At 29.8% G+C, this 16,305-nt stretch overlaps 1 long non-coding RNA gene across 3 annotated transcripts; it reads left to right on the plus strand.

Annotated features, from left to right (window-relative positions):
• The first annotated feature begins 497 nt into the window (after positions 1-497).
• LOC136081960 (uncharacterized) lies at positions 498-3,998 on the plus strand. Of its 3 annotated transcripts, none has more exons than XR_010639279.1 (6): positions 498-742; positions 1,468-1,525; positions 1,611-2,438; positions 3,087-3,227; positions 3,532-3,585; positions 3,671-3,998. It is a non-coding gene; the product is annotated as an uncharacterized LOC136081960 (long non-coding RNA). The 3 variants fall into 3 exon arrangements; XR_010639278.1 differs by lacking the exon at positions 498-742 and having other exon boundaries at positions 766-1,525; positions 1,611-1,740; positions 2,340-2,438; XR_010639277.1 differs by lacking the exon at positions 498-742 and having other exon boundaries at positions 761-1,525.
• The last annotated feature ends 12,307 nt before the right edge of the window (positions 3,999-16,305 follow it).

The following is a 16,305-nucleotide window of genomic DNA, read 5'->3' on the forward strand; positions in this document are numbered from 1 at the left end:
AAATTCCAAACTTGATGCTATTCGAGAACTAACGGAAAACAGTTCAAAGTCTATCCATAAACTTTGTCTAACAAGGTGGACAGTGCGTGGCGATGTTATTTGAATTGTTTCTAGAAAACTATCGCAAGGTAATTAAATTTTGGAGCTGGTCATTGCAAGAGTTGAATGATACCGAAATGAAAGCAAGAGTTCGGGGATGAAGTTTGTAATGCCGACATTTGACTTTATCTTTTGTTGCTATTTAGGGAAATTCCTCCTGAAATAAACAGACAATCTAAGTAAGGCCCCAGTAGGCACGCAACGTTTTATTCACGCTTCAATCACGTGCATTTTAGGTGACTTCGTCCAGGTTACTATTTTACGTGAAAGCTACGTAAAAGTTACGTGCCAAAATATCGCGTCAACGGAACTTTTTTTATTCTTAATAAAAACCTGTGATAAGAAATAAAAAGTTATATTTTTTATTATATTATTTATTTTTTTATAGTACAGATTTTGTATTCATTATATTAGTTATAATTATTTTACTTTTATGATGATATAATTAATTTTTATTGTAGTTTAATCATAATTAAAAAAAAAAAATTGGTCTATATGACGCAATGCATTTAAAACAAAACTAAATAGTCCAATATATTTTAAATTGTAATATCTAATATCCAAATTACATAAAATTAAGTTAAATAAATTAGTACCAAGCGTCCCTATTTGCCACACAAATAAGATTAAACTTAAATACAAGGTATGCTTTTTTTCTACTTAATGATATAATATTTTAGACTGGCGAATTTGTCCATTTTGCTTACTTAATTTAGTACAAAATAAGTTGTTAAAACGAATTTAATATCAAATTAAGTAAGCTACATGGACAAATTATAAGTTCTAACAGAACTTATTCTTGATTCTTGAGCAATAATAATGTCTGTAGAACTTCTGCATACATTATTGCTCAAGAGTCGATTAGATAAAAACCAAAAATAGATTTTCTTCTATTATTTGGTTTTTATCAACAAGGTTAAAGAATTTATCTAAGATAATATCAATAAACAAATGTATTATGTTATTTATTATTGATATATGTATATATTATTATTATATACTTTATCTTTTTGTAATATATGACATCTTGATCTTGTGCTTTACTTGTTAAAAAAGGTTAATACTTATTTATTTCATTTTTTTATATTATTTAAATATTATATGATTAATATATATATTTGAATTGTATTTATGAAATTATTATTGTATATATTATATGACTTTTATTGCTATTGTTATTATGTACAATATAAAACAGGTTAATAACGCGGATTTGTTCAATGTTTTCCCCACAAAATGATGATTATGATGCTATTGTATTTGAAACTGCATTATACTTATCTTTCAATGTTGACAACCTTCCAATATGTAAAGTAAGTTTCTCTCAAATATAGCATTGTTTTTTTAAAAAATTGTTTCATGATTTAGATCAAAGTTATAGCAACACCAGAAAATCTTGTTGCCAAAACAGTTGGCGACTCACCATGTAAGACTTGTGTTAAAAGTATGTGATTTAAGATAATCATTTAATAATCATATTATTATTTAAGTTTTTATTTGTTTCTTTTTAGTTAAATTTGGTGTCGCTAGCTATTATTGGAGAAAATATCGACTTATTCATTAGATAAAGTTTGATGCATGCTCTTACCCGGTTTTCTTCTTCACGTTTCAATCATGTATATTTTAGGTGACTTCGTCCAGGTTACAATTTTACTTGATTGAAGCATGAAAGTTACGTTGCCAAAATATTGTGTACTTTGGATCTTTTTTTATTCTCAATAAAAACCTATGATTAGAAACTTGGAAAGATATTCTTTATTTTATTTACTATTTTTTTATAATTGAGTTTCAGGGATTATTTTTTTTGGGATATTCCCGGAATACCGGATATTTTTCTGAAATTTATCTTTTTCCAAATATCCGAAAAGTTTTCCATACATGCAAGTTAAAGTATATATTATTGTCATCAACTTGGCTGAATGCAAAATTAAGGGAAAAATTAGGGGGAAAATATTCTGAATTTTTTAAAGATATTTTCTGCAAACAATTTTCAAAATTTTTAAAATATAATGATTATATGAAATATGTAGTTTATATATTCATTATTGTAATTACTTTTTATTATACTTTTATAATAATATAATTATTTTGCATTGCAGTTTTATAATAATAAAAAGAGTATCAGGGTATAAGATATCTTATAACATCGCAATGCATTTTTGACAAAAATAAAATGTCACATATATAGTATTTTATCTAAACATATTATATTATTTTATATCTAAGTTTTATCAATTTAGGTTTAATAAATATATTACAAAGCTTAGTTCAAAATCGTGTAACGTTATGACAGATAATTCTCATATTGCAACATGCAAAAGATCAAACCTTAATACAAGGTATACTTTTTTATCTACCCTATTATATAATATTTTAGACTGTCAAATTTGTCGATGTAATTAATTTAATAATAAATAAGTTATTATACCTTATTTAATATTAAATTTATTAAACTACATGGCAAATGATAAGTTCTGTATAAAATATTATTGACTAGGAAGATCCAATGATATTGTTATGTTATTGCCTAGGAATATCATTCTGTAGTAAGACACAATAACCTTTTAACTTTTAAAGTTTGAGAAAATTCACTTTTCCCTCTCTTCGTCTTTTTTTGTGATCACACCCTGTAGCAAGAATTTAATTTAGTTCATATCTTGTTGGAGAATGCAACTTGATTCTGAGTTGAATTTTCAGCACTTGGTATTTATTGGTGACCTAATTTGACAATACTTTATTATACATACTTTTAGTTTTATACTTAATATTGTATATAATTAGGGGTAGATGAGGCTCCTTAGCCGTGGTGAATGTTTCCACAGCAAAAGGAGCCTCTAGATAAAAATCTCACCATGGTTAGGAAAATCATGATATAAAATCCCCACTATAATGTTGTGTGGTTATGTGGTAACTATTACATTTTTAAAAATTGTTATAATTTTTCTGTGTGCATTCTAAAATTACATCTAATGTTCAAAACTTTGTAGTTTACTCATTTAAAGCAACTTCGTGGTCACCTTTGCATCTAGTGAGTTAATGTATGAACAAGTTAATGCAGAAACAAGTGCAAATATAAAAAGATGGAAAACAAAGAAAATAAATTATTTAATCAGATGTTATCGCATAAGGTGAGTACAGGTCTTTTTCTAATCACGTGCATCAGTTATTAACTTTATATATAGATATATATTTATCCATAGACAGATATTAGATATAGATATATATATAGATAAACAATATTTTTTTAGACTTTTATTTATTATTTTGTACTTCTTTTTTTTATTTATCTGTCGACTTTTTTGTTATGTCTTTTTTTATTAAATCCTTATATATTTTTTAGCAATAAGAGTATAAAATTAGAAGGCAAATGACTTTTTTTATTTTTCTACATTGTATGTAGTATTGTTTTCTTAAAATTATTTAATGATTTAGATATAAGAAAACAACTAGAAAATCTTGTTGCCAAAATGGTTGGCAACTTACCAAGTAAGATTTGTTTTAAAAGTTTTTGATTTAAGATAGTTATTAAATAATCATATTATTATTTAAGATTTTATTCGTTTCTTTTCAGCTAAATCTGATTCATTAGATAAAGTTTGATGCGTACTCTTATAGGAGAAAATATCGACTGATTCGTTAGATTATGTTTGAAGCGTGCTTTTTTGGGAGAATATATCGAATGGTTCGTTAGATTAAGTTTGAAGTGCGCTCTTTGTGGATCGAAGCGTGCTCTTCGTAAGTTGCAGATCTATGACTTTGTACTTATTATTTATTGGATATAAGGAGGATATTTTAACAAAAGTGCAGCTTTTATTACAAATTCAAAATGTTTATGTCAAGAACTAATATACTGACTAATAAAACCATGTAATTTAATACGTATTAAATATTTCCTCGACGATGAGTTTTTTTTCTTTACATGAATCCAAACACTTCGTTTTTATAAAGCATAGTTATTGCTTAAATATTACGTGCCAAAATTAACGTAAAAAGCACGTCTTTTAGACAGTTCATGGGGACCAAAAAGTCACCTAAATATCACGTGCCAAAAGTAATGTGAAAAACACGTCCATAAATCACGTGAATTGGTCATTTCATGGGGACCAAAAAGTCACCTAAATGTCATGTGCCAAAATAACGTGAAATTCACGTTTTTGTCACGTCGCTGTGCCAACTGGGGCGCTCCAAGGTCAAAGTATTTCGGCAGCAGAAGGACAGAATTTAGCATCTCAAGTTGTTAATGTTCTGGAAAAATCCGGAAGCAGCAGAATTTACAAACTGTTTTGGGAACGTACTATGAAATGGAAAATCCAGCTTGGTATCGCTGACCCTAAACTCGAGAAAAAGCAAAATGGCAGATTATTTAAAAACAACTCTTAACCCACAAAAAACCTATCATTTCCATGGTTACCTATCATTTCCGTGATTCATCAAAAGGACATTATCGCCCATTGTGTTTTGAAGCTTTCAATCTTAGTATCAGTTTTATAAAACAGAGGTTTAATCAACCTGATTATAAGGTATATATTGAGAAAGTTCTTTTCATGTCAATAAAAATGGAAAGTTGGGATAATCATTTGCAATCAGTTTGTCACTTTTATTGTCAAGACATTAACCAACCTTTAGCTAAAACACAAATTACCCTTCTCCCGAGCATTGCAACATCATAAGGTTACGACACCAAAAAGGTCACTATCTTGTTTTTCAAGAGCTTAGATCACTCTAAATAAGTTTTACCTAAAAAAATTGTAGATTGCCAAGCTAATTCGTGTCATGCCAGCTACTAATACTCTTTTTTCCATTTACCCTTGGTTAAGCCAATATATTGTTTATCAGCGTTGTTTTGCGAGGAAACAATACATTTGTAATTAATATTTTTTGATAAACGTTATGCCAACCACAGACAATCTTTTAAACATAAAAAATATTCAAAAGAAACTATGCTTTAAAAATATATTTGGCAATCGAAAGAAAAAAATATTAATTTTAAATTAAACTGGTCTATTCTAAAAACTGCGCTTGCCTATAATAACATTTCCAAAAAATAAATACTATGTTTACAAGAAAAATTTGAAGTTATTACTAATTTAGATCAAGAAAATTTACTGAATAAAAAATCTGAATTAATTTTTAAATGCTGACATAAAAAAAAAGTTTCTTTTAAAAAATTATTAAAAAAAATGACCAGTCCAAAATTATCCTAATTCTAAATAATTCTTTTCATGATTTTTAATTATCTTATGTAGTTAATGCAACTTCCAGGTTGCAAAATACTGCAATTATTACATAATTAATTATAACAATTCCCAACTTCCTGTGAAACAATTTTTCTATAATTTGAACTTTTTGATGTTTAGACATTCTTCCTGATGAACCTACTGATAGAGAAACATGCTGTTGAAGACAACTAAAAATTAGCTAAGTGACTTCACTAATTTATATATATATATATATATATATATATATATATATATATATATATATATATATATATATATATATATATATATATATATATATATATATATATATATATATATATATATAATGTATAAATCAGAGTTGTTAATAAGGCCAAAAGTAGCAAGGCTAAGGTCTAGGCCAAGAGTTTTAAGGTCAAGGCCAAGATTAAGAGTTTTAAGGCCTAGGCCTACACAAACATTTTCAAGACCAAGGAGTTCAATTTTTCTCTTACGTTAAGGTCAATTTTTTTTTTTTTTTTTAACATCTTCGCTTCCAACAAGGCTGCAAGCAGCCACTAATTAAAGTTGGAAGTTACTGAAAGAGAAAAGATGAAGATTGTAGAGCAAGATAACGATTGACGGATGACTTAAAAGATTGCAAATTATATGAATCAGGAAAGCAAGATGAAGGAAGCGAATTCCAAAGAGCTGATGTTCGAGGAAAAAAACTAGACAAATAAGGGTTTTTGGATCACTTAGGAACAGTCACAGAAAATAGATGACACTTAATTGAATGACGAGTAACATGAGAATGAATTTTAGTAGATGGCACAAGAGACGCTAGCTCTTCAGAGCAGTGCCCATCATAGTAATTGTAGAAAAGAGAAAGAGAAGCAACATTACGACGATGTGATAATGGTTGGAGGTTGGCTGCAAGAGCAGGTCCAACTATGTTTACAATGCGTTTTTGCACCTTGTCTAAAAGAGAAAGGGCATCATTAGAAGATCCGCCCCAGATATGGCAATAGTTTTCCATACAAGGCCGGATTTGAGATTTATAGAGATAGAGAATAGAATCCGAAGTAAGAAAGTGACGAGCTTGATAAAGAGATGCAACCTTAGCAGATGCTAATTTTGCAACTGATTTGAGATATGGTTTCCAAGAAAGATTGGAAGTAAGAGTTATTCCTAGAGGATGAAGAGTAGGTGGCTCATCGAGTACATCACCGTTCATAAATATAGGAAGATCTAAATTATTGCGATAACGATTGGCTGAAAAAAATTGAGTTTTGTCTGAATTAAAGTTCATCAGCCACTGTGAGCCCCATGCTGTAGCAGAAGTGAGATCCTTTTCAAGCTCAAATGCCCCCTCCAAGCAATCAGAGGGTGTTGGTTTCTTATCACGACAAGAATAAATGGAAGTATCATCAGCAAACAATGCCACCTTAGATGTGAGAATATCTGGAAGATCGTTAATGTAAATTAAAAAGAGTATAGGGCCAAGGATAAAACCTTGAGGAACCCCTGAAGTTACAGAATAAGAAGAAGAGTGTTGTCCATCGAGGACAACTTTTATGCTACGATTGGAAAGAAAGGATTCAATGATCTTAAAGATGTTGCCGGATACACCATAAGAAGAAAGCTTATGGAGAAAACCAGCACGCCAAACTTTGTCAAAAGCTTTTGAAATGTCAAGAGCGATGGCCTTAACCTCTCCACCTTCATCTAATGCACGATAAAACCTGTCAGTTGTTACTGTTAGCAAATCAGCTGTAAAACGAGAAGATTGAAATCCATATTGATGGTCAGAAAGTAAGTTATTAGATTCAAGATGAGAAATTAAGTGTTTGTTAATTAAAGATTCAAAAACCTTGCTTATGATTGGAAGAAGACTTATGGGACGGTAGTTAGACGAATCAGATCGCTCTCCTGAATTTTTGAAGATAGGGATAAAAGATGCCGCTTTCCACTAGGCTGGAAGACAAGACTCTGATAAATATAAACTTGTTGAATAGTTTTGAGAGTTTAAACGACAGCTCCGGAGAACACTTCTGCAAGATAATACAGGTATGTTGTCCGGGCCACAAACTGTAGAAGAGTCTAGGCAGGAAATCACTTTAGATACAGATGCTGGAGTGATATGAATGTCAAGCAATGGATCAACCTGTTTGTTGGCCGTATTAGGTAGAGCGCAACTAGTGGAATCAAGATATGATATTGATGAAAAGTTTTCAGCAAACAATTCGGCTTCGTCTTTAGGTGAGGTGACAAAGTCTGAACCATACAAGAGAGATGGAATTAAAGATTTACCCTTATTATTGATATTATTAAAGATTCTCCAGAAGTCACGAGAGCCTAATTTTTGAGATGAGATACGAGATTTCATGACCTGAGAATAGCGGGTTTTGGCGTTAGAAAAAACTATTCACAATTGTTTTTAGCAGTAATAAATAGACGTCTGTTTTCTGGAGAATTGTTTTGCTGATAAATGTGGAAGTTACGGTTTCGATTGGCAATCGCAGCAGCACAGTGTGAAGAAAACCATGGAGGAGTGTGAGGCTTGACCTGGAATCGTCGAGAGGGAACAAAAGATTCCATGCCAGCCTGAATCCACGAAGTTATGTAAGAAGCACATTTGTCGACATGAAGACGATAGATTTCTGCCCAAGGGCCATCACGAAGAAAATCACGGAAAGAATCCCAATACTGTAGTTGTAAGAGGTTCGATAGTAGGGGGATTCAGGTGATGAAGAAGAGTGAGATATTAGTTTTAGAGAGATCAAACTGTGATCAGAAGCACCTAAGGGTGAATGTGGAGAAACTGAGCACTGACTAGGATAAGAAACAAGATAAGCCGAGTAGAGAAGGTAGATGATTCGGGTTGTCAGGAAAGCGAGTTGGAAAGTTGACTATTTGAGTTAAGGATTGAGAAAGGCAAAAGTTGTAGACTTTAATGCCTGCAGAGTCACTGACACTAGAGCCAAGCCATTCGGAGTGGTGAGCATTAAAGTCACCGACAACAACTATATTAGCTGATGGATAAAGAGAGAGGGCTTGGTCAATATGATCAGAAATAACGTCAAAAAGAGTGCAGTCTTGAGATGAAGGAGAGCGATATAGAACAAATAGAAAAGCAATAGAGTGAAGTGGTGCTAAACGAAAGCACATGAAAGAATAGTCTCTGGATTCAAACCTAGTTTCACGACAAATGGGTAAGTTCTTACGAATGTAAATGCCCAGGCCAAGCATGTGACTATTGGAGTCTTTACGAATTAAAGAAAGATAACCATCAACACTAAGATCACAAGATGAGACAGCCGAACTCAAATTAGTCTCACAAAGAGCAAGTCGGTCTGGTGAACTTTGCAAGAGATAAGACTCAACAGAAGAAAAGTTACTTCGAAGACCACGAATATTAGTGAGTGATAGGTTTAGAGAAATTGGTGATGATGATAGTTTTTTGTGTTTTATAGTTTTTGGTACTTTATTCATTTTTAAATTTGATTGAAGAACTTGACTCAAAGCATAGATAGTACTCAGAACACTGTTTAATAGCCCAAGCAATTGCCTCATTACTACTAATAAACCCTAAGCCGTAACAAAGGGCTCCAAATGTGTCCTACGCTTTGCACACCTAAAGTACAAACAGGGACACCATCCATGCGCAACATTGCACTGTTAATACTTTGATATTTTTCAGTTGTTGATGGAATCAGCTTCTCTGAGAGCTACCACAGAGTTCGGGAAACCTGACTACCAGCCGGCCTCAAAACCATAAAACTGAGTTTTAGAGCTGTACCCTCATTAGGAGATAATAGAATGAGTTGCCTAGTCATAAAAACAGAGACACAAGCAAAACCTATGCATTGAGTCAAGAAGATCCAGCATTCAACATCCTAAACTGGAAACAATGTATTAAAAATACATCTGCGCCAGTCTAATAGATGAAGAAGGGGTGCAAGGCTGGTCAACAGATAGAATCTGTTTACCCCTTAAGTCTTTGCCTAGGAGGCCTTCTACAAGACAGTAGCCGGGTGCATTTAACATCTGCCCAAGATGAGTATTTTTATCGAGACACCATCTCTAGCCTTTACTCAACCAAGAGACCCAAGGCAGGGGGTGTTTTAAATCGGAGTTGGCATCTCCTAGCCTTTGCCTAAAAAGGCGTATCCTACAAGGCAGCAGGACATAAAGCTGATTGTACTGGGTTACCTGATCTGACTGACAATTATTAACAAAACTGTAAGTAGCAAGTGCTGTGACAATAAAACCACATTTTGTAAAAATAGACCGAGGTTATGCGCAGAATTCAACAAAATCAATAAGAAAGTATGTATTGTTTTTTTAAGGCTAAGGCCAAAACAATCAAGGCCACGGCAAACAGTTTCAAGGACAACGCCTCAATTTTTGGCCTTAAGGCAAGGCCAAGGATTAACAACTCTGGTATAAATAACTATATAAACAATGTTAAATAACAAAACATGGAGTCTTTCAATAATCATTACTAATAATATCAAAATTGCATTATTAAATTACAACTTTCTGCAAGCAGAATAAAAAATAAACAAAAAAACTTTAATTAACTGTTATTCATAAATCGAAACTATATTTTACATAACTTGTAAATTGTTATTTACAAATGTCAAATAAAATAATATATATGAATAATTTGTAATTATTAACACTTTTAAATAAAATATAATAAAAAAGCAAAATCCGCTGGGCGACTTGTCATTTTTATTCCAAAATACCTTATAACAATCTACCTCAATATCAAATATAAAGTAAAAAAAAAAAAAAAATCAAATCTTGCTTAGACGTTGATACGATATCGTTTGCTTGCTGGGGTGTGTCTAAAAAAGGTGGCGTCATTTTAACTAATCACTTAAAAGCGCTTGCGTTTTTGAATTTTATTTTACAAAAAGTAGAAATGTTCTCATTCAAAGTTATTTATTCTTACTATTGGTATAACAAAATTACATTAATGTAACAACAACTTTTTTTTATTGGTAAACTTCGGAAAATAAAAAGAAAACATTTAACAGCTGCTTTTTTTGTTGAAAAGTACTGTTTTTGAAAAACCCTAACAAAGTAATATCGCATTTTGTTTGAAATTCGATAAAGATAAACTTATAGTGGACGTAAACTTGTAAACTTTTAAAATGTATTATAAAATTAAATAACCAAAATTAATCTTCAACACAAATTATTATGGATAAAAATTTCTTAATCGCAAGTTTTGCAACACTTACGAATTTGAGCTTAGGATTAGTTTTAAATGGAATAGGATTGCATATTTTGTTGAAATTTAAAAATTGGTTTAATTCAACACAACGTTTAATACTAATACAGATGTGTATCAATAACTTGATTTTAAGCATTACCTCTATTCAACTAGTGTTAAACATTTTATATTTAATAAAATATCCGCATTCATCCAAATTATATTTTTTTTACTTTGCTATTATTATTACAGTTCTCTCTATTTCATCGACATCTTCTCAATTTTTACTAAGTTGGTTGGTTTTTGACAGATATCTCCATATAAAACTTAACATGAAATACGCCACATTCTGGTCGAACAAAAAATCTATATTTATAACGATAATTTTGTGGAGTATAGCTAGCCTAATTGGAATTTCAGTTCCGATTTTTGTTAAAGTCAATAATATGGACTTTTTAACTATAATATACTGTTGTTCAAGGTTATTTTGTAATTTTATTTTATTAAGTTTATCATGTTTTGTTTACATTTTTGCATTAATAATTTTTCATAAACAAAAATCAAATGTCAGTTCCAACCAACAAAACAAAAGAAACTATAAAGGGTTGTTAGTTTCAAGCATGATGGTAATAATACTAACTACTTTGATTATACTACCTGAATTATTATTTACAGTTTCATTTTTTAACAACAACTGGAATATGCGAAATATAATATTTTATTACATGTTAGCATTTAGTATAAATGTTTGGCTTGATCCTATAGTATACGTGTTTGCTACACCAAAAGTCAGATTTGTCCTTATGAAGAAAATAAGCTTTGTTTGCAAAATAAAAAAATCTAAAAACCTGTAACAATACTGATTAAATTTAGTAAACAAAAATTAAAAATTCATAAACTAGTTCATTGTGTAAAACACTAAATGTACAAGATTATAGTAAACGGAGATTTTGGAAACTTGCAACGTGAAAGAAATTTTTATGGAACCATTTGTTTAACTACTGGATAATAAATTGTTTTTCTTGTTCTTTATTACATTGTAAACAGAAATTCGTTATAAAGTTTATAAGGTAAAATATAAAAATATAATAAACATTGCAAATAAGGATTGCAAATAAGGAAAAAAGGAACCCAGGGACTCGCAGAAGATATTTAAACGGAGATTTTTATAGGAAATCTTAAACTTCGAAAAAATGGTATTAAATAATCGCTATAACAAATAGAAAATGTTATATCTGGAAGAAAAGTTACCAAATAGTTTGATACAATTAGTTTTAAGATGGAAAGATGTATAGTTTTTTTTTGAAAATTACAACATAGTTGGGTGGGGTATTGTGTGCCGTTAATATGCGTTGTTCCGTCAAAAATCTAATACTTATACAGCAATAAATCCTTTCAAAATAAAAATTAGTTTAAACAAACCGTCTGGTTTTGTTTCAGGATTCATTTTTCTGGAGTCACGGATTAGTTAGATGACCATTAAAGATGTAATAATACAATAATTTTCATAGTTACTAGTAGATAACTCAGTGTAGCAATTTTGAAGTTTTAGTTTTTAGCTCATTAAAATGTTGTTAATTTAAACATGACGTTTTTGTAGAATAATGAATCTCTAATATATAGAGGAGAAGGAGGAAGTTTAGGACAGGGATAGTTTAGGATAATGCGAAATTTTAAAATTATACAAACTTATCAACCAAGTTAAATATATTAGTCAATTGGAAATACTTTCGCACGTAATCGTCATAGGATTTTTTTAGGAATACATTTAGGTATTATAGACGTATTGCTTTTCTGCAAACGTTTTATAATTTTTGGTAGTTTTTCCAATTTTTTTAGTTTTTGAACGTAAGAATTTATTGAGGAAATTTTTTCTCCAAGAAATTAATTTTTTACATTTTTAGTGATAATAAAAAATTCAATTACAAAACATTAAATTTTTACAAAAATTTTGTGGAATATATTTTGAAGTTAGAGTTGAGGCAGCATTGGACAATTCTCATGCGGCACACTTGGAAGTACTGCAGGTTTGTTAACAATCTTATTGGCAAATTACATTATGAAATTAAAAAGTTAAAGAAAGGTTAAAAATGTAATAAGGTTATATTAACATACTTAAAACAAAATACGAGTTAAAAACTCCTTCGTTATGATACTATACAACAACAACATCAAAAGGGTTTACTTTCTTAGTAGCTACAACAGGTTTCTCAAGATAAAAGATGCGTGAAATTATCAGAAAAACTATGGATAAATTTATCGTTAACAATAATAGCAACTTTATTATACTACTTAACGCCTGAAACTGAGCATGGGACCCTCTCTCAGCAGTTAGTTATCTTTTTTTATTATGCTTTTTTTAACATATGCGGAGTTACCCCGCGTTCGTCATTACCCTACTTGTATTAGTACATACTTAGGTCTTATAAAAACGTAAGCAATAGTTTCCCAAAATTTAATCTATTAGTCAATATTTGCAATGAAACCTTTTACATTTTTTAATACAGAAATATTTAATTTTTTGAAGAATTTCATAAATTTAGCTTTTTATAAAAAGCATAAATACATTTTAATAGTTTTAAATTAGTTTGAAAGTTAACTTCCAAATGAAAGCACATTATATGCTTCTTTTTGTTTCATACAGAATGTTTTTCTCTTTTGTAGTAAACTTTATTTTTTAAATGCTTTCTTTCTTTATTATTTATCATTTTCATTCTTTTTTAGTATTGAACTTGAATCGCCATATGCCGGTAAATTCTAAAAGAAAATTTTTTTAACTAAATCCTTTAAGTAATTTGCAATTTTTATGACGTAGGGTCATGGCACCCCCTACCGTGAAGAAGCACCTACCGTGGTTTTTGAAAAAATTAATAAATTTTTTAATGTTTTTTTTTTTAAATTTATCTTTTTAGTATTGTTTTATACAAAACTAACTTATTTCACTAATAAATAATTAAAAAATATATATATTTTTAAAGATTTGAGATGTTTTTTTTACCCGCAAATGATTTTTTATTGCTTTCTTAAGAAAATCTTTAGCAGTAAAAAAAAGTTTGTCTAGTTTTTTTACGGCTTAAAACTTAAATAATTTTTTTGATAAAAGTTTAAACTAGTTGTAAAAACATTGAATATTTTAAATTTTATAAAACAATATTACTTTTTTTTGTATAACATTGTTTAATCTTTTACATGGTAGGTGATTACGAAAATTATAATAGTTAGCACATACCGTTTATAAAAATATTTTTTCTGACGTGTTTTATTTTGTGAAATTTTCTCTCTAAAAAACCATTTCAGTTCAACTCAATTACCAATTAAAGGTAATTTAACCCTAGGGAGTATTTATTTGATATGTTTTTTATACTTTATTTATTATGTAAAATGAATCCGATTACAAAGATGCAAGGTTCAAAAAAAAATATATATATATTCGAGAAAAGCTTTTGTATTCAGAAGAACAACTGCATGTAACACTTAGAGCTTTAAATAAAGGTGAAAAAATTTTATGTGTCAGCAAAAAGTTTAATGTTCATGAAAGTACCTTACGCGACAAATTATCTGGTAAAAGCCAACCCAAACGGCAAAACTCTGGCTTTCAATCATATCTTGGAGAAGAAATAGAAAATGAATTGGTTGCTTTGTTAATGTAGTGCGCTAACATGGGTTTTGCGATAACAAAAAAGTTATTAAGATAGTACAAAAAATAGTTATAGGGCGAGGTATAAAAACACCATTTAAAGATGATATCCCAAGTAAAAACTGGTTTTATAAATTTATGCGTCGTCATAAGGAATTATCGCAAAAACGACCAAAGCATATTAGTCGAGCTAGAGCTCTTATAACTGAAGAATCGATAAGAAAATGGTTTAATGAAGTGTATGAATTATTAGGCGATGATGCGCATTACCCTAATAATCCATCTCGTGTTTTTAATTTAGACGAAACTGGTTTTGAGTTAGCACCAAAAAGCTGTAAAAGAAATTGGCATTATAGGAAGAAGTGTTTATGAAGACTGCAACAACAGAGATAAGGAAAACCTTACAACTCTATTTTGCTTAAATGCAAATGGTGAATTTGCACCATCATTAACATTATACAAGTATGCTCGAATGCCAAAAACTATTGCTGCTGCTGCACCACCAGGTTGGGGACTCGGTAAAAGTGACAGTGGCTGGATGACCACCGAATGCTTTTATGAGTACTTCACAAATGTGTTACCATATTTGAAATCTATTAATACACAATTACCTATATATATGTTCATGGATGGATATCGCTCGCATCTGTCTAAAGAGCTCAGCATGTATTGCTCTTCGGAAAGAATTCATTTGATTTTATTGTTTCCTAATGTTACGCACATTTTACAACCATTAGATGTGTTAGACCAATGAAAAAAAAGTGGCAGAACATTTGTCGGCAATTTAAATTGGATAACGATTTTAATGAAATTCGCAAAGAAAATATACCAATGTTGTTGAATAATTTTGTTATGGGTCCAAATATGAAAAAAAAAATTATTAACGGAATTAGGTTGACAGGAATGTTCCCATTTAATACGAACAATGTTGATTATAAAAAAGTAATTCAATGTGTTAAATTGAATTCCACAATTGATAATAATCAAACAAATCTTCCCAGCCATAATAACGCGGGAAACATATTTGAAAACAACGTTGCACCTGAAGTATTGCTACAGTTTGAAAAAACTGGAAATAAAGAATGGGGGAGGGGGGGAGGGAAACTGACTTCAGAGAATTATTTAATTTTTGGAAAAAAATTAAATTTAGCGATAGCTCCAAACAAACCATAAATTTAATAGAAGCCAACTATAATGTATTGAACAATAAAATCAATAAAGAATCGTATATAGATATTAGCAGTATGCAAAATGAAATCGTATCTAGTAATGTTAGCGAACTTGGAAAAAACGTAATAATTGATGAATCCGGTAAAAGTAAATAAGCATCAGATCCATCAGATTCAAATAAACAAATAATAAAAGATGTAAACCCATTACACGACTTTCTTTTATGGCCAAAACAACCAATCACGAAAAAAATGCTGAAACAAGTTGAACGATTACCGAGCGTTGTAACTTCATGCAAATGGTTAGAGATTCAGATAACTAGAGAAAATGCAAAGGAAAAGAAGATATCAAAAAATTGAACGTAAAAATAAAGCTGAAAAAAAAGAATTGAAAGAAAAAGAAAAACAAGAAAAATCTAAAAGAAAACAAGCTGTAACAAAAGACAAAAAAAAGAAAAGACAAAAAAAAACATTAGAAAAAAAAATTTAAAAACAAGAAAAATCTAAAAGAAATCAAGCTGTTACAAAAGAAAATTAAAATAAAAGACAAAAAAAAAAACATAAAAAAAAAAATTTAAAAAGAAAAAAAGTTTAAATTCAGAAAAAAGCTTTGGTGAATAATTTTATAACCAATGTCTTCTTTGTTTTGTAATCATATTAAATTTATGTGTTTGTTTCTCGATTTATACCCAGTTCACACTAAATTCTGTTTTAAATAAACATGTTTTAATGTAAACATAGTTTTATAATAAACATGTTTTCAGTTTTCTTGCGTTCAGATTGAACGTTCTTTAGTATTTATATTAACGTTCGAAAATGGCGCTCTCAAAGAAAAACTTGATCTCGAAGTTACGAGTATTATTGTACATATCAAGGAAAAAAAGAAGACTGCAATTGCAGCACATACTGATAAACTGTATTACTGCTTATAATTTTGCGGTTTACAGAAAAATTTGGACTAAACCTCGCAGTCAAAGCTTTTGGTACGAAACA

The sequence above is a fragment of the Hydra vulgaris genome, chromosome 06, assembly GCF_038396675.1.
Source record: "Hydra vulgaris chromosome 06, alternate assembly HydraT2T_AEP".
Lineage (NCBI taxonomy): Eukaryota > Metazoa > Cnidaria > Hydrozoa > Anthoathecata > Hydridae > Hydra > Hydra vulgaris.